The following is a 23,068-nucleotide window of genomic DNA, read 5'->3' on the forward strand; positions in this document are numbered from 1 at the left end:
TCCGAAGCAGGTCGCAGTTGTTGAGGAGAAGAGTGTTTGCAGGCTGCTGTGAGCAGGTGGGCAAGAGAGCTGGTTTCTCAGGTACCAGAGCTGACCTGGGCTGGGGCCTTGTTGCCCTTTGAAGAGCCGATAGGGGAGAGAAGGAGCTGCTCTCCAGAGCAAGCCGAGAAAAGAAGAGAGGGAGAAGAAAGAATGAACAGAGAAGGAGATCTGGTTTTGTTTGGTGACACCCTGGGGGGTCACATGTCACACACTGACTGGTAAGTTAGGTCCCTGCAGGAGGGTCATCCCCAGGTGTGAACAGTGAGGAACCGTGTGGAGGTGAGTTCCTTTGTCTGTGGAGCAAAGAAACATCTGGTCTCTTGAATGAGTCCCAACAGAGTGTATATAAAATGTTTGCAACAGTAAAAGAGGAGAGAGAGAGACAGAGTGTGTAAATTTTTTTTTTCAGTTTATTTCCTGTCCATTCTAACCGATTGTGTGTGTTGTACTCTGTAAAACATGGACAAATGACCACACAGTGATTTGGTGTTTCCTTGACCAGAGCTTTACTAGGAGTCAGTCAAATAAAATACATGACAGCAACTCTGCTGAACTCGAACACATTTGCACATACTGTATTGCATGTTCACATCCCAAATTAATGAACTAAACAAGATAACTGTGCTACAAACGTAAACAATGAAGACGCTTGACGTATCCTATTTATACAAGATGGCGGCAGCCTTGCTTGCCCACCTCCACCTTCAACTACTCCGAAAAACATAGTTTCATCCTACTCAAACATCACACAACTCCCCTCCTGACAGTCAACATGTCCCACAAAAACGGAACAATGTCATTGCTCGTCCCTTCAACCACATACCTGTAAAGCATTGACAAATGACCACACAGTGATTTGGTGTTTCCTTGACCAGAGCTTTACTAGGAGTGAGGAAAACACCGCGAACAATCTCCTGTCTGTGGGCGTAGACCCAACCAATCGATCCCCGATACCGCCAGATCCTGACCCACTCTGCCTTTAAATGAATTATTCCTTTTAACTATGAGCTTTTAAACTCAATTGCACTTTTAACCTCTTCAGAATAATATCATCTTTTTTAACCTATTACACACTCCACTACAAAATTAGATGTCGTCCCGACATCATTACATCTTGAGGGTGATTGTAATGCACTTACAGTCTCTATCTGTCTTTCACAGCCCAAATCTGCTTCATGCCTAATATCCCTGCATAAGTAAGGGTTGGTAAAGTTGGGATGGGTTTGTCCACATTGTCACTGGCTGAGTTTGACTATATAGTCATAACTGATACTGATAAAACACCTCATTTGCTTGTGCTGTGCCATAGTAGGCTGGAGTCCCAAGTTGGTCATAGGTGAACACTTTCGGGGCCCTTCTTTTTCTCCTCGGCCGCTGGTCCCCTGGTCCCTTCTCATCAACACCCTTGCGGTATGTTGAGTGTTGGGAGGGTGGGACCTCCTCTTCCTCAGGCATGTCAGCTGGTCGTTCATCACAGTTATGATCATCATTCTCTTGTGGTTCAAGAGCATCCTGATTTTGGGGCTCATTCACCTCGCATATTCCCTCAAGTTCTGACACAGTGTTAGTCACCTGTGTCTCAGGCTCACGGCTTTCTGGCCAGTCAACATGCAAAGTGTCTCTTTCTCCACCAGGATGTGTTAAGGGCTCAATGAAGAATCCATATTCCTCCTGTTCATCCTCCTCTCCTATGTCTGTGCCTGCAGGGGGGGTTACTGGTGTGTTTTTCTTAACTTTAGACTTCGGCTGGAGGTCCACTTCCAAAGGTGAGTTATCACATGGTAATAACAGGTTGCGATGCAGCACTCTCGATCTTCCCCTCCCCTTCTCAGGTTTAACCTCATATACTGGGATTCCCTCACCCATTTGACGGACTACCACATGCACACCATCTTCCCAGTGGCTGCGGAGTTTCCCAGTGCCCCCTCTGGGTGTCAAATTCCTGACAAGAACACGATCGCCTGAATACAGGATAGAACTTCTTACTTTCCCATCATAGTTTCGCTTGCTCCTCTCTGTCGCTTTTCTTGTGTTCTCTTGTACTATGTCATAGGCTTGCTGTATTTCCTGTTTCCATCTCTCCACATATGTCTTGTGATCTGTGTTCTTACTCTCAGGGGTGTGGCAAAACATAAGGTCAATGGGTAGCCGTGGTGACCTCCCGAACAGTAAGTGGAATGGTGAGAAACCTGTCACTTCAGATCTGGTGCAGTTGTATGCATATGTGAGTTTATTCAGTGATGTCTTCCAGTTTGATTTATCTTTTTCAGTGAGTGTCTTGAGCATTTGTAGGAGTGTGCGCCACCTGACCATTCCCTTGCAGGTGGTAAGGTGTCGCTCTGGAACCTGACACTCCACAGTTCCTCTTTAGCTGGGCAAAAAGTTGGTTCTCGAACTCACCACCTTGATCGCGGTGAATCCGAGCTGGGAGTCCAAACTTTAAGACATAGTCATTGAAAATCCGATCTGCCACCGCCTTCGCTGATTTTGAGGTGGTCGGGTATGCCTGGGCGAAGCGAGTAAAATGATCAACAATGACCAAAATATATTCATACCCACCCGGGCACTTGTCCAGATGAAGAAAGTCAATTGACACAAGTTCAAAAGGCTGTGTGGTGACAATATTGACCAGTGGGGCCCTTGTTTCTCTTGAAGGTGTCTTTTGTTTGAGACAGGTGCATGCTCTGGTGACATAATGTCCAATATCTTTCTGCATATAGGGCCAAAAGAATCTGTCTCTAATCAATGATGTTGTACGATCGATGCCCTGGTGGCCCATCTCATCATGCAACTGTTTCAGGACTGTGGCCTTGTGTTTTTCAGGCAGGACTAACTGAATGTTATTCGCTGTCTGCCGGCGGAGGATGCCGCTCTCATCTAGGTGGAGTTTCTCCCAGCCCTGGAGAAGGCATCTACTCTGATCTGACAGGGCTCTTATTTCTTGTCCTGCTGGTTTTTTGTCTGTGATTTTGAACTGCATTATTGGGCCAATATGCGGATCATCATGCTGTGCTTGCCGGATATCTGCTGTTGAAAGTGGCTCTAAGCTGTCTGTGCAGTCCACAGCACACAACACAGGTGATGTACTCATTGTGCAGGCCCAGGGTGAGAAATCTTGGATATGAATGGCTTGGATTGCTGCCGCCACACAATCAGATGAGAGTTCTTCTGTGCATTGATTCATTATTGTTTCTATGTCAACAGGCATTCTGGACAGACTGTCCGCATCAACATTTTCTCTGCCTGGACGGTACCGGATAGTGAAGTGAAAATCTGCAAGTTCCGCCACCCACCTGAATCCAGTGGCGTTGAGCTTGGCGCTTGAAAGAACATACGTCAGGGGGTTATTGTCACTGAATACGGGGAATGTCGGGGCATAATACAAATAGTCTCTAAATTTTTCTGTGACTGCCCACTTTAATGCCAAGAACTCTAATTTGCCCGAGTGCAGATGGTAATTTTGTTCTGAGGCAGTCAGTGTTCTTGATCCGTAGGCTATCACCCGGAGTTTTCCCTCCTGATGTTGATACAAAATGGCCCCAAGCCCCTGATTTGAGGCATCTGTATGTAAAGTGAACGGCTGGGAGAAGTCTGGGAACCCCAGCACTGGTGCCTCAACTAAACACTCTATAAGCCATACTGCTTGATGTTCATCAGTCCATACAATCTGTGTGTGTGAGGGCACACCTTTGTTTTTCACTTTCACCCGCCTCGTGTTTGTCCTATCGTCTTTTCCGTTGTCACTGTCTGGTGTCCTTTTCAGTAGGTTGTACAGTGGCCCTGCGATCTGAGAGAAATGTTTTATATATTGTCTGTAGTAGCTTAATAGGCCCATTATTGCTCTCAGCTGTCCCACTGTCCCTGGTCTCTTATCTTTCAGTGCCCTCACCGCTTGTGTATCCACTGGGTCAATTTTGCTCCCTTCAGCTGACACAATTCTCCCTAGGCAGCGAACCTCACGCCTGAATATTTCACATTTGCTTGGTTTCAGTTTTATCCCATATTTTCTCAGCTGTTGGAGTACCTGCCTCACGTGATCCACATGACTCTCAAACGACTGACTGTATACTAAAGTGTCGTCCAGATATGGCACACAGATATTGTCCCTTAAATCCACCAGACACTCTTCCATACAGCGTTGAAACGCCGCTGGCGCATTCATCAAACCGAATGGAATTCTTATCCACTCGTAGAGGCCCCACAGGGTCACAAATGCAGTCAAGGGCCTACTTGCTTCCTCCACAAACCCTTGATGGTAAGCCTTACCCTGATCTAGCACTGAAAACCAGCTGTTGCCCCCCAGGCCATCGAGAATGTCCTGCACTCTTGGGATTGGCTGTCGATCAGGATGGGTTTTTCGATTTAACTCCCTATAGTCTATGCAAAGACGCAGGCTCCCGTCTTTTTTCCTCACACAGACAACAGGTGATGCATAGGGAGAGTCTGACTTTTGTACCCACCCCTGGGCGATGAGGTTATGGAGGTAGTCTTTTATTTCCTTGTAGAATGGCTTTGGTACCGAGAGGTAGGTGCGCGCGACTGGATCCACATCCTTTAGCGAAATACTCAGTTGTAGTGTTGGGATTTCCCCGATGTCATCATCAGTTTTGGAGAATGATGCGCACTCCTGATGCAGCATTTTCTGCACCTTTAGCTTTTCTATTTGACTAAGGTGGCTCAAATCAACAGGTGGATCCCACACACTGTCATCAAGTCTCTCACTGCTGACCGTGGTTTCATTTACTGTCACTGTAGGAGAGGGAGTGCATTTTTCAAAGACACTAGCTGGATACACAGCTTGCACTTGATTTAAGGTGCCTATCACAGTTTTCCCTGACAATGTGATATCGTGATCTGTGGGGTTCTGGACCTCAAGCACAATGTAGGGTGGGGCTCCCCTACTCAAGGTTACAAGTGTCTCACAAAAGTCAAGCCCTTCAGCCCACTGAGGGTTTACCTCTGGCTCAAAGAGGAGTGTGACATCCTTTTTTAGGGGGCGTGTCTTTGCTTTGCACTCAACCTGAATGGAGGAGTGCTTTGGGACGTTAACTCGTTCTTTTGCTGTCTTTACCACATATTCACATGCCTGCTCTGCACTGACTACCTCAATGAAAACAGGGACACTAGTTTTCCCCAAACTTGGAAAAGTAGCTTTCAGGATTGCGTGTAGCTGTTCTCTGCTTGTCTCATCTGGATGGTTAACTTCTGTTGTCACAATTTGTTCAATGACATTATAGCCTATAATGGGCTGATGACACCGTCGACCCTTCATAACCAGCAGAAGAATGACAACTTCCTCTGTAACAGCGCCCTCTGGAGCTAGTTTAAAGGTAGCCTCAATCCAGCCCAGGTAAGGCATGTTCTGTCCATTAGCAGCTGCTATTTTTAGATCATCTGGCCCATAATCAGTTCTGACACGTTTCTCAGTTTTTCAGATGGCAAGTGATTTCTTTTCCATTTTTCATTCACAATTGAGACTTGGGAGCCAGTGTCCCACAATGCCTGAGTCCTGCAACCTTGGATGTAACAGTTTATGACACAGCGCTTTCCGACAAGATCAACTAGCTGAGGCTGCTTGTCTTTTTTTTCAATGTAGTTTGAATGTGTTACAGGGTGGGTCTCAGACTTACATTGTTTCCTGTGCTTAGACCAATGTTTTACTTGGCAGACCTTTGAACAGTAAGTGCCCTTCTTACAGGATGAACATACTCTCAGTTTCTGGCGTGTTGCGGTGACACCACAGCGCAAACAGTTCTGTTGGGACTCTTTATTGTGCCTGGTTACTCCCGGTCCCGTGGTGGTAACCCTCTCTCGTTTAAATGGCCTGCTGGTTTTGTCTCTTTGGCCCTACAACCAGCAAGGTAGTGCTCCCCGCTGCCACATCTGTAACAGTTGGTACAGTAGTCAACATTGTTTTGATGACAGCCAACACATTTTCTCTGCCGTGTACGCTGTGAGGGATAATAGTGCCGCTGTGGGGCAAACCGTTGTTGGTACTGTGCTGTATCACCCCTCGCACCTGGCCCTGGGGGAGGCCAGAGGTTTGGTAATGGCTGCTGAAACTGAGGGGCGGGGGCGTACTCTTGCCCTGCCGGTGGGAATGAAGGTTGCGCTGGTACTGGAGGGGGCTGTCGGATTGATTCTTTGATCTGTGCCACTTCAGCACTGAGAATTTTTAACAATGCCATATCTGAGCGTAGTTCTTTAAGTTCATTCAGTACATCTGGTTGTGTTTTGCTTGGGTTGTCTCGGTTTGGCTCTTTATTTTTCTTCTCTGTGATTTGATCATTTGACTGAGTTGAATGCACAGCGGCTGGCCGTTGCTGCGTTACCTGCCTTCTTTTATTCTGTCTCTCAGTCTCATTTGCACAGGCAATGTTCAGTCTCTCAAGAAGCAGTTCGTCGCTACAGGTTTGTTGCTGCAGGTACGGTAGGAGGTCATTTCTAATACTCTCATTCTGCAGGCCTGTGAGAACAGTGTGCAGGAACATGCTCTGCACAAGGACAGGGTCATATCTCAAGCCCGATTCAGCTTCTTGGGAGGCAAAGAGGATCTTTTGTCTCAAGTCAAGGGCCCTAATCACAAAGTTTTGGGTTTTTTTTTTGCTACCCTGCACCTCTGAAGTTAACTGTTTGTACAACTCTGTCGCCCCTTTTTCCTGATAATGGAAGCGAAGAATTCGCCTCAGTGTGGGTAAGGTTAAATCTGGTTTCCCCTCTAGATAACTGCGAAGCTGTAATCCTGGCGCGATGGCCCTGACTACTGCATCAACTATCTCTGCCTCAGGAAACCCCTTCTTTATTCCTCGCTCAATTTCATGTGCCAGACTTGAAAAACTAAGTTTATCCCTCTGTCCTGGCTCTCCAACCTGTCCAGAGATCTTAAACTCTTTGCTCCACTGCAATGGAAAGCGTCCCTGTGGCAGCTGCTGCTGGGTTAGAGCTTGGTCTTGGTTAATGCTGTTCCCACCCACCTGTACTGGTACCTGATCTCCACCTGAACTCTTGTGTACTGATAATTGCAAAGCTAACTTAACTGCCTCTAGTTCCTTTTGTAACCTCTCCTGTTCTGAGAGCTGAACTGCCTGTTCCTGGGACTTATCTGGCTGTGCTCCATTCGACACTGCATCCTTTGGACGACTAGCTTGATCATACTCCTTCACTTCAGCCATTTGGTCCCTCGCCATGAGCAACTCTGCCATGCCCTCATCCTCTAGTTCTTTCTAGAGGATGTCCAGATGTCTCCCAATAAGTGCAATGAGGCAGGAGCGACTTTTATCAGTTATGTCTAGCAAGCTCAACCCCGTTACGTCAAGAACATTGCAAATTTCCAAAAGGACATCTTTAGTTAAAGTGTACAATGATCCTATCACCTCCAGTCTCAAATCCTCTATCTCTGCCATTTTATTTATTTTTTTATGTGAAACCTGTCTCTTGTGTCCTTATCGTGGCTTTAAACACCTTCATAGATAGATGCCACTCTCACCATCCCATCCCAGCGGTGCCTCCAAATGTTGTACTCTGTAAAACATGGACAAATGACCACACAGTGATTTGGTGTTTCCTTGACCAGACACCCTGGGGGGTCACATGTCACACACTGACTGGTAAGTTAGGTCCCTGCAGGAGGGTCATCCCCAGGTGTGAACAGTGAGGAACCGTGTGGAGGTGAGTTCCTTTGTCTGTGGAGCAAAAAAACATCTGGTCTCTTGAATGAGTCCCAACAGAGTGTATATAAAATGTTTGCAACAGTAAAAGAGGAGAGAGAGAGACAGAGTGTGTAAATTTTGTAGCATGCAGGATTTCAGTTTATTTCCTGTCCATTTTAACCGATTGTGTGTGTTGTACTCTGTAAAACATGGACAAATGACCACACAGTGATTTGGTGTTTCCTTGACCAGAGCTTTACTAGGAGTCAGTCAAATAAAATACATGACAACAACTCTGCTGAACTCGAACACATTTGCACATACTGTATTGCATGTTCACATCCCAAATTAATGAACTAAACAAGATAATTGTGCTACAAACGTAAACAATGAAGACGCTTGGCGTATCCTATTTATACAAGATGGCGGCAGCCTTGCTTGCCCACCTCCACCTTCAACTACTCCGAAAAACATAGTTTCATCCTACTCAAACATCACACAACTCCCCTCCTGACAGTCAACATGTCCCACAAAAACTATCGGAACAATGTCATTGCTGGCCCCTTCAACCACATACCTATAAAAGATGGACAAATGACCACACAGTGATTTGGTGTTTCCTTGACCAGAGCTTTACTAGGAGCAAGGAAAACACCGGATTGTGGATTACCTGACAAGATGACCACAGGCTGGGTAACTGTGTCTCAGGGACAATGATGAGCAGCACTGGGGCTCCACAGGGGACTGTTCTGGCTCAGTTCCTGTTCACCCTGTATACAGTGGACTTTAATTACAACTCCTGTCACATCCAGAAATACTTGGATGACACAGCTATTGTGGCGTGTATCAGGAACGGGCAGGAAGATGAGTGCAGGGATCTGATGATGTGAATGGAACGACAAGAACTGCCTCCTTCTGAACACCACCAAGACCAAGGAGATGGTCATGGACTTTTGGAGGCCCACCCTTCAACCAGTCAACATTCAAGGACACTGAGGTGGTGCACTCTTATAAATACCAAGGTGTGCACCTGGGTAAACTGGACTGGTCCCTGAAAACGGATGCTATCTACCGGAAGGGGAAGAGCTGGCTCTTTTTCCCTCAGGAGGCTCAGGTCCTTTGATGATTGCATTGAAATGCTGTACGTTTTATCAGTCAGTGGTGGCCAGTGTACTATTTTATGATGCAATCTGCTGGGGCAGTAGCATGTCCGACAAGCTGGTAAAAAAGGCTGAGTCTGTGCCTTGCAGGTTGGTCTGGACTCACTCATGACTGTTGTGGAGAGACACATGCAATGTAAGATGGAAGTCATCTTGGGCAATACCAACCACCCTCTCCACAACATTCTGGCAGGACAGAGAAGCAGCTACAGGTGCAGCAAATGTCTCATCTAACTGTGCTGCAGAACAGAGAGGTTCAGGAGATCCTTTGTTACCATCAGGCTATACAGCAACTCAGCCAAAGGAAGTGGACTAATCTAATTATTGCTGTTTATTTATTATCAACTGTTATTATTATTGTTATTAGTGCCACGGGTGCTCAGTTCCGAGGCATCTATTAATCTTCTGTTTCGGGTTTATTATTCTTCCGCCAAATTTCGGTGCGTAACTCGTCCCGCAGCTTTGAGAAAACCCCGGTAATATATACATCAAAACGTGCGTCTTGATCCCGCAAGGGGTGCTATGACTTTTGGTGTTAAAATTCAAATTTTTCCCAAAGTTATTCCCAAAAAACTGGGAATAAATAATGCATTAGAAATGCATTGGAATTTTCTTTAGAAACCCACCTTTTTTCGACAAAATTGCACCTTTTTGCTGAGTCACCCAGCTCTCTCATACCTGCACGTAGAAATGTGATTCAAACTGTAAAACGGAGGAAAACTTCTGCTCTCTCAAAAAGATAGGAACTGTTTTTACATAACATGTAAACTTTTCAAACTGTGAGCACTCAAAGGAGGAGTGCAAATCACTTTTTCTTCAAAGTTAGAGTGAAAGCATCAGTTGGCTAGAGTGCGTGAAGCAGTAAAAAATAACCTTTATTTTTATTTTTAACTCGAGCTCACGGCCAAACCGTAAAAAGGAGACAAATAATTCTTTCTGAAAATGTAGACATAGTTGTTGGGATTCATAAAATGTAACTTTGACAGGCAGGGTCTGCACAAAATTTAAACGGGGGTGCCGAGTCCGGCAGCAATACCTGTCTCACTCTCATTGACACCTAATGTAATCGTCTTTTTTTTTCAAAATAATCTCTCTCTGTCTTCGCACTGAGCTTACGCACTCATTTTAAGGAATATCTGAATAAAATAGAGACTGTAGAAACTTCTGGCTTCAGTGTCTGGCACGGTCTTTTCGGTTTATGAAAAGAAGTAACGGTTTTCTCATAATTTGCAGTTGTTTTGAAGCCATGTAGAAGCCAAATTCTGGGCAGATTTTCACATTGCCATGGCAACGGCAGCTCCTGACCTGTGTGTGTGCCTGCGTGCGCCTAGCAACCAGATAACCAACTCTCCAAGCTCTGCTAGCTTTACATTAGCCGCATGTTAGGTCTTAAATTACATTTAGTTAGGTCTTAAATATGTAAGTCCATTTACTGCTTCCTTCGTTGCTTTTTTTTTTTGTTTTGTTAAAAGAGTGAATGAAGTTGTGACGGTCTCCGCTGAGACAGAGGAGAGGAGAAGCTACTAGCCCTCTCTCGCTGTCACTTCTAGTCGCGTTGCTCTCCTCCCCAGTAATGTTAAATTTAGCACAGAAAAAAAGATAATAGTGGTAATTTAAATAGCGGTTCATGGGATTTATTAACCCTCAGGGGTCCCTCTGTCCTTTTTTGGACATTTTCTTTACTTTTCTTTTTTGATTTGCTGATCATTTTGGCTGTGTTACAGCTGAAGGTATGGATTTCTGCAAGAAAGTGTCTTTTTTGACATATTTTTAAAATCTAATGTCAGTTACTGTTACAGGTCTATTATACACTGGTAACACATTTTGTACCCTCTGGGGTTCCTCACGTCCAAAAAAAGGACACACAAAGAAAATGCTATAAAATGATCATATATCAATATTTTTTTCTGCTTTTTTTTGCATAAATCTCTTAAACCACTTCAGTTCTGCTCAAACCTACCAAATGATTATTCGTTTTCAGGATTTTAACCCTTTAAATGCCAGTTTGAAGACATGTTGCCTCGTTTTATTAAAAAAAACAAGACAGAATATGAGATATTTCCCACATAATACATGATTGAGGGATGTGACATTGTTTTATATCAGAGTCTTTTATATCAAGACATTTCTCAAAAACAAGATTATGATTAGGGTGACTTTTGAACACTGGAAATAAATCATGTACTCATCCCGGCAGTAGCCCCCGTGGCACTCAAAATTTCCCTGGAATTTTCTAGTTATTTAAGATAAACACAAAGCTTGTGCTACAGAAAATGGACCCAGTGAATAGCTCCCTAAGCTTAACATGTCCTATGATAACTATTAATTTAGCTGTACAGACTAATGAGCAGTGATAACTAACATGTCTTTGGGGTCATCAGGTGGGAACCTCCTTTCACCAGTGTTTCGTCTAGTTGGTCCCACAACACCTCCAGGAGGCTAGACAGTGATCACTGGCGTCCCAGAGTCACTCCCCTAATGCCAGCCATCACTGCTCCTCACACCCCCATTTTCTTATTTTATTATTATTATCATCAACAATGAGCTAAAGGACACATGAATTTCCACTAGGGATAAAGAAAGTATCTATCTATCTATCTATCTATCTATCTATCTATGTGCTCTCATACTTAAGAGTATTAAGGGTAAGAGTTAATGAGTTTAGTAGCCAATAAGAATCAGCTTGGTTCATTTCTGCCCAGATACTGCGTTAGTAGCAGTTCCTTGTGTGTGCGTGTGTGCCTGTGTGTGCGTGCGTGCGTGCGTGCGTGCGTGCGTGCGTGCGTGTGTGTGTGTTCATTTCTGCACAGATACTCAAAAAGGCTGGGTCTGTGCCTTGCAGATTCGTCTGGACTCACTCATGACTCTTACTCTTATTTCCCCTGTGCAGAAATGAACAAAGCTGATTCTTATTATTACTCATTAACTCTAATTACTCTCAACTATGAGAGTGTGTGTGTGCTAACCTCGTCTCACCTGAGCAGCGAAAGTCTTTTAGTGGGCGGTTCTAACACCGACAACGACAACCGGCTCCTCCTCCTCTTTAATCCTGAGTCGTGAACCAAAACAGATAAACCTCTGTCGCCCTCTGGTGGCTGATTTGGGTAAATGAGTTGAGAGTGGGAATATTCAAACACTGACTCTGCGCATGAAACACACCACAATCTAGAGCTTTAAAGCGACCTTACACAGAAAATTGTTGTAAATTCACAACTTTATTACATCATAGCCTGCTTTTAACCTGCCACGCTATTGATTTAACCTGTATACTACTCTCACATTCAGACCTTAGACTCTAACCCACTTGAAATGAAATAGAACTAACTCTGGATCATATATCATTTTTTATATCACCCAATATTTAGGGACTTGAACTGTCTGTTGGTGCATGAACACATTATCAGCCTTTGGGTTAAGAAATAGTACACACTTGTGTTAACCTTTCAGACTCACTTCCTCACTATAGTATTAAGTTGATATTAACCACACCTTCTTACTACTCCTGATCCAAAGAGTGGACCTCACCTGGTTATGCTTAAGAGTTTTTGTGCATGCTTATGCGCTTTTCACGTCTTTGCATTGCTTTAAGTGGATTGCTGGTTTGGAAATTCTTCTTATTGACAGTTTTCATTAACTCCTCCCTTTTACCTGAACACCACACCACAACGATTGAACAAGTATTATCTAGGAAGCTAATATCTCTAATTTAACTAGATTTAGCCTCACTTGTGACTCTCTGTTTCAGTGTGCTGTCCCTCTGCCTGTGTTTCTCAGTTGGCATTACTACTAGCTTTGATACTACAAGGTGGACTCATCAATTGGAGGTTCCAATTTGGGAGTTATTGTACCTGGATCTGGTTAATCTGGAACTCTACCTATAAGGTGATCACTGCCCCCCAGTGACAACTTAATCGAGTGTTCGTTAGGGGTCGTTAGCTTCCCAATTTTGAGTTGTATCCCTTTGAGAGCCAACTGCCTTGGAGTTACTCACTGCTACTGATTGCTTGCTTTGCAATAAGGCATTACAATGCCACCGCTGAGACTGCAGTATTGTGATAAAAACACCAACCCTTTAGAACTTGAACCAGTAATGCTAAACTTTGTCACTGAGGCCCTAACTAAACCCCTAAAAGATAAGGCGTTAACCAAAACGATTGGCAACCTGGCCATTGTGGTGATAGCCCAACTCGAATACGTAAACGATTTGTTGACACAAGCAGCTGATTAACTCAAAATGCGTGCACAACAGATTTCACAGTTACAAGAAGGGACCAAATTCCTTCAACATCAACTAAACCGAGCCCACCAATCCTCGGATGCAGCTGAAACATTCACTGAAGAGCTCACAGCTCGACTTGATGCGGCCAAAGAAAGAGAACTCGAGTTGAAAAACAGAAATCAAGAGTTAAAACAGTTAATCCAAAACCGTGAACAGGAGTCAACTGAACTTCAAGACCAACTTAACGAGGTAAGTAAAGAATGAGATGAATCACACGATCTCCTTCAACGGGCAATGGAAGAGATAGATGACATAAAGGCCAAGAATCAGACCTATTCAGATCACCTGCAGGATGATCAAAATCAGATTCAACAGCTACAAGAGCACCTACATGAAGTGGAAGACAGGGTCGAGGCATCTCGCCAGCAACAGGAAAGCAAAGAGGCCGAGCTTGCATCAATCAAGAAAGAGCTACAGCATGCCTTTGAAATAAGACGCATGCAGCCAATGGGCCCATTTGAAACATCTCGGGGAAAGGATGATGAACCACCCATGAGGGGAGCTCAAGGTGGCGTCTTGCCTCTCTTCTCACCTCTTGTGTCAAATCCCTTCGACACTGGCAAAACACTTCCAAAGCTGGCCACAACTACTTCCTCCCGGAACCTTGGTTTCCCTCAAGTACCTGCACTTCAGGTGTCTTGGATCAAGACCTTGACAAGATCGCTCGCAACTTGCCGCGTTTTGAACCCACTCCTGGTGGTTCCCAAAACACCAGCAGCTACTTGAAGGACATCGACTTCTACCTGTGAAAGTTCCCAAACACCACGGCCGACGACCAGATATACTTGATCAAAGTGACATCCGGATGTCATGCGAGTAGGTTCATTGAACGACAGACAGACCACGTCAGAAGCAACTATGACCTGCTTTGTCAGGCATTAATGAGGGAATTCTCTGACCCTATCTCACAAACAGGTCTAACAGCTGCTATGACAATCAAACAGGGGAGGCACGAGTCCCCTCATCAATATTACCACCGTCTTCTTTTAGGTTACTTTGGTAACCGAAACGAACCCGGGATGGAGGAAGACTTGAATTTCAAAACTCTCTTCGTTCAAAACCTCCATCCCAGTACTAGCTGTCACTTAGGTGTCATGGCAAACCCATACACTGCAACCATCCAACAGCCATGTGAGCTTGCTGCCCTTGGGTTCACAAAACAAAAGCAATCCTACATGAAATAGTCAGAACCTAACATCATTCTGACCCTCAACACCAATACTCCACCCATGGAGTTAGAAGGGGCTTCCAGTGGGGAGGTACAGGGACCAGCCAACCAGGGCTCCAGTAGCCATCGACCTACAGAAGAGCAAAAAGGGAACCTACCCCCACACAACTACCACAACCGCGAAACCTCAAGACCTCCCTGGTCTGGTAAGGGACAAACCCACCAAAGGTACAAGCCACGCTGTAACTCGGTGGACCACCGCCGAAGCAGGTTCCCACCTAATCAATGGGAAAATTGTAAGGCGCGTGATGACCAGGGACAGCATCGGTTCCGGCCCCAGGGTAGATAACCACAAGACAGGTGACCAGTACAACCCCCTCACCAAGACTCATCTGAAGAAGACCCGAAGCAAGATGGTGACTCAGAAAACTCGCCACGGAAACCCGACAAGACAGAAGGTAGGAACAAAACATCTCGTCCAAGCGAGGAAGAGATGGAGACCATCAGGCACCTCATCCAAAGAATACAACTGAGAAACAAAAAGGCTGATCTCTTATCAATAACCCAAGTAGCCACTGAGGCTGTCCATCAAGACAATTCCCCTGACCAACCTGATGTGGTGGTTGAAGAATTGTACCTTGCCCCTAGCGTACCTGAGTCTACGCCATCACAGGACCACGCTTTCGATCCCAGATGACAACAGTAATGAATCAGCTCAGGAAAGTAAGAAATCAATGCCCCCAAGTGCAGTCTTGGTGGTGCAGCTTGACCCCGAAGACAGGTCCCCTTGTGAAGAAACCTCTGCCATCCAAGTCGAACCACCTGTTCAACAGTTTCTCTGCCACCTTAATGAGAAAGGGTTTGCATGGAAATTCTCCATGTCCCTGACACTTGAAGGAACACTCAAACACGAAGCACTCCTTGACACGGCAGCAGTTTGATGTGATTAACACTTTTCAATAAGTTACAGGGGATTGCTCGCCAATTTAACAAAAAGTTGAAACTCCAACCTTGTCCTCTGGAGGTCCAGCCATGGCTCCCACCGGCACCACATTGACAGCCATGTCAGCAATACAACTGACCATTGGACCCATGACTCTAGTCCATATGTGTCAAACTCAAGGCCCGCGGGCCAAATGTAGCCCGCCACGTCATTTTATGTGGCCCGCGAGAGCTGAAAATGTCCGATTATCTTATAATAAATAAGTCAAAAGGGTGCATTGACCATAAACTACATTTCCCATAATGCATGCCAATCATGTTACCCGTGAAGTGACGGCATCCCGCCACTAGATTGCAGTGTTTCCACATCAGTGCCATTTTCCGAATTAAGAAATACAAACAATGATCCCAAAATGTCCAGGAAGAGAAAAATCGATGCAGATGGAAGGCTGTTTCAAGAGAGATGGGAAGGCGGATATATGTTTGTGCTTCAAGGAGAAAAACCGGTATGTCTTTTGTGTTATGAGGCAGTGGCGGTTGTCAAAGAGTACAATCTACATCGGCATTTTGACACCAAACACGGAGCTAAGTATGCCAAAGTGAGCCTTCAATAAAAAAAAAAACAAATGGTGCAAGAATTAAAAGGCAAATTGCGAATGCAGCAGGATGTGTTCAAGAGAGCCACAACCAAAAACAATGCGGCAGTGAAAGCTAGCATTATTGTGGCTGAAGAAATTGCTCGCGCTGCAAAGTCTTTTTCAGAGGGTGCATTTTTGAAGCAGTGCATGCTGAAGGTCTGTGAGCAGGTGTGTCCCGACCAGATACAGACTTTTAAAAATGTCAGTTTATCAAGAAACACCATTGTGGACCGAGTTAAGGAACTAGCAGGAAACCTGGCAACAGCTGGCCGAAGAGACACTGTGTTGCCTCTAAGGCATTTCTGTTATTAATTTGTAATGTGTGCTTTAAACAATTCATTTATATGTGATGTTGTTAAAAGGAATTACTGTTAAAAGGTTAAAAAGGTCTATTGAGAGGATTTTATTTTGAAGTTCAAGTCACCGATGACGTCATTTCCTTAAAGGTCACCTGTGTTGATTAATTTCCTGTTGATAGTCTTTTTCCTCTCAGACTGAGAGTGAGGCAGACATGCTAAGCGTGTGCTGGAGCTAAATGTAGCCATCCACGGAGAAACATTGTACAGGCAACGCCGTAAGTGTATACATTTAATGTTTGCAGTGTTAAAGAGCATAAATAGTGATGATTGCTAGGGAATATATTCTATTTACAATTTAAAAAGGACATTTTTGGTTATGCTGTTTACACATTTAAAAATCATTTTGCTGGCTATAATTCATTGTGCCTATAAGTATGGTAATTCATGTTTTCAGTTGTTTAAAATACAATATTTGCTGTATTTACAGTTTTCACCAAATGTCATTGAAGACATCCGAGTAAACAGTCATCTCTACAACTACGACTCATGTTTTCATTGGACACGGTTTAACTTGATGTTGAAACAGAGTTGCTACACTCTGAGTGAGAACATTACAGACACGCAGCTACATAGCTTTTTCATTAGCTCTTGATGAAAGCACAGACAATACGGATACAGCACAGCTATCCATTTTTATTAGAGGCGTCAAGTCGGACCTTTCTGTCACTGAGGAGCTGTTGGATGTAGCTGCCATGCATGGGACCACAACAGGACGGGACATTTTTGATGCGGTGGAGAAGTCCGTAAGTAAAAATGCATTGCCCTGGGAAAAGTTGGTGGGATTAACTACAGACAATGTGTGGAGGAAAAGCGGGCTTTGTTGGTTTAATGAAGGAGAAAATGCAATAAAGTAACTGTCACACGCCTCTGATAACGTATCATTGCATTATTCATCAAGAAGCTTTGTGTGGGAAGGTGCTAGGGATGAAAAATATAGTGACCACAGTCATGAAAACAGTGAACTTCATTCGGGCGCATGGCCTAAATCATCGTCAGTTCCAGCTGTTCTTGCAGGAGATGGGCTCGGAGCACAGCGACGTGCCGTACCATACAGAAGTACGGTGGCTGAGTAGGAGCAAAGTCCTCAAACGATTTTTTGAGCTTAGGGAAGATATTGCTCTTTTAATGCAGTGTAAGGAAAAACCCTTGTCTGAACTGTCAGATCCAAACTGGCTGTGTGACTTTGCTATGTTGTGTGACATAACTGAGCATCTCGCCCATCTGAATCAGAAGCTGCAGGGACGCAAACAAGTCATCCGACAGTGTCACAGATGTCCGACATGAACACGGCTTTCCAGCGTAAACTTGATTTATGGATGTACCAAGTGAAACAGGACAATCTTGCCCACTTTCCTGTTTGTCAGAGCATCTCAGCCGCATTTCCTGGTATTTTTCCATGTACTCAGCTAGCTACCAAACTGAGCCGGTAAATGAATGAGTTTGATCGGCGCTTCTCTGACTTTAGAGCACAGCACTCAGGCTTTGCCATCTTTGCCAATCCTTTCACCACCAACGTCTGCACTGCACCCCAACATCTTCAGATGGAGTTAATAGAGCTTCAAAGCAATAGCGGCCTGAGAGCAAAGTTCCAGGATGCTGCAATCCAGGACTTTTACCGTGAATTGCCCCCTGGTTTGATGCCACAGCTTCGACTTCATGCTGCCCGTGTTCTGTCTATGTCTGGGAGCACCTATCTGTCTATCATGAATCTAAACAAGACCAAGCACAGATCACGCATCACTGATGACAACCTCCATGCCGTTCTACGGATTGCCTCAGCACAAGACCTAAAACCAGACATTGACACACTGGCCATGGAAAAAAGGTGTCAGGTATCTTGTCAGAAAACACATAGGTAAGCATTTTAAAACCTAATATAAAAATATAATAAAATGTATTTCAACCGAGAACAAGAATAGTTAAACTGTGTGCAATTTAATGATTGTGCTTGCATTTTGCTTTGTGTTTGTTATTTTCAGAACATGATCAATGGATGAGAATGGTGGAGAGGGGATTCATGTGGTGTGTTAAAGGACAGGCAGCATCTCCTCATCAACTTCACCTTAAAACTTGACCAATACAGTTGTGAACTGAGACAACCCTTGTGTTGTTATTTTGAGTTTATTACATATACTACGTTATATGTGTAGCAATGTATTTAGTGTTTACAGGTTTATGTGTTCATGCAGACAAATGTTCACTGTAATCAAACCATCTCTTATTAATTGGCTGTATCCCCTTGCAAGGCTGTGTGCAGCCATTTGTTTGTGTAAAATGCTACACCTGTCATACATGTTCTTAGCAGCTCACAATTGTTGGTTGGACAGTTATTCTGCCCCTCTCAACTATGACAAAAAAGTTTTGAACAAAGTTAATGTCATAACTTGTTATTTATCCTTATTCACTTGGATAGTTTGATCATTGATTGATGGAGTAATGTGGGGTTCATAAGTTGACAAATTAAAAGGATTTATGTTATAACACAGCAATAAGCAAACATTTCTTTTTACATTTATGCAAATATATATGTAATATATATATAAATCAGATAAACAACGAACATCACGTAACGGTACCGCCATACACCAAAAACGTGTCAGTACGCGCAAATCCGGATAAGCGGGAGACGACGAAGATGAAGACGAAGATTGCTTCAGCAAGCCAAGCCTTCCAAACTGAATCACACACAGGTGTGTATAAGGATTTTTTTTCGTTCTCCTTTTCGACAAATTCTTTTGTCTAGAAGATTTTGAGGGGTTTGTGTCGTTTGGCCAACACCAATTCCTTCCAACTTATCTGGCAAAGTAAATTAAATACTAGCGCTTATCCCGTCGTCAACCTCCGGCCCTCCGGCTACACGATTTACCATGACCGGCTGACCAAATCTCAAGAGTGCCTACGGAAGAAAGTCTGCTGGCAGACTGTGCCGACGCTGACCCACCGAGACATCGGCAGAGCCCGTCACCCCTGGCAACGGTCGTCATCTCTGAGAGAGCCCACTTGGAGCGTGGCGTCCCTGTTGTCTGGCAACATTACTCCGGGGCTCCAGCCAAGATCTCAACAGCGCACCGCAACTCAAAGTAGGCAACTCCATCCTTTGCTCTGAACTGGGTTGATGTCGGAATAATACTAGTTCCGACCTAATAATTTCCTACCGTTAAGAATAAATACTATACACATAGTCAAATTCATTCTCTTCCCCCATCGCCCAAAATTACTGCTTAGCTGGTAGAAATAGGGATTGTTAGTCATAGATTCATGTTCATTATCATTTTTCATTGTACTCCTCCTGTGTTTAGTTAGTCAATAAATATTATCAATGTGACCCAGTGTTTCTTTTTTTGGGGGGCTTTTTTATGCCTTTATTTGATAGTACAGTAGAGAGAAAGGAAATGGGGAGGCTGAGAGAGGGGAATGACATGCAGCAAAGGCCACCCGATGTCAAACTCGAACTTGGACAGGACCCAAATGCATGACTCAAAAAGTTCAACAAAATGATATTTATTAACAAAGTACAAAAGAAAATCACTCTTAAGAGGAAACAACAAAGTAACAAACAATAACGTGACTAAGCACAAAGTATCAAAGTAACAAACTAGAGACAAAAAGAAAATCACTCTGAGAGGAAAAAAGGCAAACGCCAGAAAACCAAAAATCACTCTTATGAGGAAAAAACTAAACCAAGCAACAAGGAACAAGACCAGAGGGAACAATGACATGAAGCGTGGGGCCGGGAGATTCACGGATATGGAACAAGACGAACTGGCACAGGACAAAGGGAAACGCAGACAGATATACATGAGGTAATGGGGAACAGGTGGAAACAATCAGGGCGGGGAAGACAATCAGACCAACGGGAGACACCAGGAGGAAGGGCAAGTTACCTGAAACGAAAGGAGAGTCAAATGTCAAAATAAAACAGGAAGTGATGACAACATAGACACAAGACAGAAAACTAAACACAACCAGACACAGATCATGACACCTGATGCAGGACTCAAACCGGGGCCAACTGCAGCGAGGACTGTAGCCTCTACACATGGGACGCCTGCTTAGACCACTACGCCACATGACGCCCTTGCCCTTTTTTTTCCTTGAAGTCAAGATCGGAGATCACTGTAATTGAGAAATCACAACTTTGGATGTGAGACTGATCAAAAATGAATCATTGTCAATCAAATTGTCCTCCCTGATGACTAGTGCCCCTTTCTTTAACGAGAGCAAATTTTAAATTGTCATATTCACGCTACACATATCTCATGCCTAGTGTCAATGAGCTAATTGAAAGACTTTGCAATGCCCGTTTCATAACCACCCTTGATCTCACAAAGTGGTATTGGCAGGTTCCCTTGTCTGCAGCAGCAAAGGAGAAGACAGCCTTTGCCACTCCCGGGGCCTGTGGCAGTACTTAGTGATGTCCTTTGGGCTGTCTGGAGCTCCCGCCACCTTCCAGCACTTGATGGATGAGGTACTTAAACCTCATAAAGATTATGCCTCTGCCTATTTGGATGATGTTGTCATCCAGATCCCAGACTGGGAGAGCCACTTACCTCAGGTGCAGAAGGTTCTGGAGTCCCTCTGGCAAACAGGCTTGACGGCTAATCCCAAGAAATGTTAAGCCTTCAGTGAAAACTATTTGGGATACACCATTGGATGAAGCCTTGTCAAACCCCAGGAGGCGAAACTCCATTCCATCCAGGACTGGCCAAAACCGTCGACCAAGAAGCAGGTGAGATCCTTTTTGGGTCTTGCAAATTATTACCAATGGTTCATCCCTGATTTTTCCATGTTAGCTGCCCTTCTCACAGAGCTGACGACCAAGAAACCCTTTCAGAAGGTGAAATGGACCCCTGAGGCACAAGAAGCCTTTTGCAACCTGAAAAGGGTGCTGTGTTTCAAATCAGTCCTCACAGCCCCCGACTTCAGAAAGGAGTGTGTAGTCCACACAGATGCTACAGAGGTGGGTCTAGGTGCAGTACCGTCCCAGGGCAATGGAGGTGAGGAACATTAAGTTCTTTATTTGAGTCGGGAACTGCTGCCAAGAGAGAAGAGCTATGCCACAGATGAGAAGAAGTACTTAGCTATAAAATGGGCCCTGGAGACACAAAAATACTACCTGCTTGGAAGGAGGTTCATGCTAGTGACGGATAATTCTCCATTACAATGGATGGCTCAAAAGATGGCTAGAGACAAATAGCAGGGTAACTACGTGGTTCCTAAGCCTCCAGCCTTATAACTTCTCTGTCATTCACAGGCCAGGACAGTGCCATGGAAACACAGATGCCCTATCCTGCCATAATGCCATTGGGTCCTCGTTCCCCATGCCAAGGGCGGCAGGCCTGGGGAGGGGGAAATGTGGCATCACAAGGGGACAGGTAGTAGAGGGACACTACAGGAGCAGCTGCCACATCACAAAATGGCCGCCGGGGCAACGACTACCTCTCCCAGAAAGCAGCTGCTCCATCCTAAAAATGGCTGCCGTGGCACACACTCCAACTCCCAGAGTGCCTCACCGCTCCGACAGGTGCAGGTGCTTAAGCCACCTGATTGCAGCAGGACTGAAAAACGTGGAGCAGAAGAAAGAAGGCAGGGAGGACAGAGCGCACAGGGCTGGAAGGAGTGGGATTGAAGCCACTCCACAAAGGATTGTGAAAGGACCCACCTCTTTAAAGGAAAGTGGACACTTTCCTTTATTGGAAATTCTGTTCAGGATTCACCTTTCTCTCTGTTGGGACCTTTTAAGTTGAGTCACAGGCTTTGATTTTGAGTGGAAGAACGTACCTGAGTTACCTTTCTGTTAACCTGCCTGTTGGAAAATAAAAATTCCCCTTGTTTTGACCCTGATACTTTGCCTGTGTTTTCCAGTTCACCCTACCTAGCCTGCCCTGGTGAACCTTACAAGTGGACATTAAAAGTGATATAGCTGAATCTGAATTGCAGATCAACTTCTGTATGTCTTACTATGGTTGTGGGGACACATTTGGGTATGAAACCATGCGAGTGAGGTTATTTTGGCCAGTTGTGACAGCTTCAAATGGCTTTTTGAGGGACACCTGCAGTGACTGAGATCAGTGTCAGGATAAGTCTCTACGACATGAGTGAAATTGAAAATAACGTCCTTTGTACAGATTAAAACATGAGGAGTGAAGTACATGCACCAAGCAGCAGGCACATTCAAAATTTCTCCAGGAATTTTGTTGTATGAGATACTATTTCGTAATCATGACCTTCAATGATATTAAGTCATAATTATCAGATAGATCATAAATTGTAAGTATAGATTTTTCTCATAATTTCAAATACTCCCTTATTAATATGACAAGAGAGTGAAGTTTCTCTTTATTATGACATATAGTTATGTGATAGTACCTTTAATTGTGACACGTTAAGACTTACCCCATATATTATGAAATATTTTATATTCACAAGAGTTAATATGAAGAAAACAATAAAAAAGCAAGAGTAATAATTTATGGGATACAATCACATAATTATGAGAAGATTTCCCACAATTAAAGAGACCAAATCATAATTACAAGTTATCACAAATTTAGAGTTAGTCATGAGATATGTAATAAAGTTTTAATGCATCTCATAATTTGAGTTATACTGAATGTAAATATATACAAAAAAGAAAAGAAGTGGAGAATGAATAATTTTGAGATGGTAACGTTCTCATATTTATACATTACTGACTCATCATTATAAAATATGTAACAGTTATGAGGGGTATTTTTTTTTCTAGTGGCAGATATGGGCTTCTGTAATGTCTGCCTTTTCAAAATGAAGGTTGTGGTTTAAGCAAGGCACTTTCATTACTACACCAGAAGA

The 23,068-nt window shown here is 44.1% G+C and overlaps 1 long non-coding RNA gene across 1 annotated transcript; it reads left to right on the plus strand.

Annotated features, from left to right (window-relative positions):
• Positions 1-16,358: 16,358 nt before the first annotated feature.
• LOC130184959 (uncharacterized) lies at positions 16,359-20,713 on the plus strand. Its single transcript, XR_008830078.1, has 3 exons — positions 16,359-16,452; positions 16,665-18,092; positions 18,217-20,713. It is a non-coding gene; the product is annotated as an uncharacterized LOC130184959 (long non-coding RNA).
• The last annotated feature ends 2,355 nt before the right edge of the window (positions 20,714-23,068 follow it).

This window comes from Seriola aureovittata, chromosome 17 (genome assembly GCF_021018895.1).
Source record: "Seriola aureovittata isolate HTS-2021-v1 ecotype China chromosome 17, ASM2101889v1, whole genome shotgun sequence".
Lineage (NCBI taxonomy): Eukaryota > Metazoa > Chordata > Actinopteri > Carangiformes > Carangidae > Seriola > Seriola aureovittata.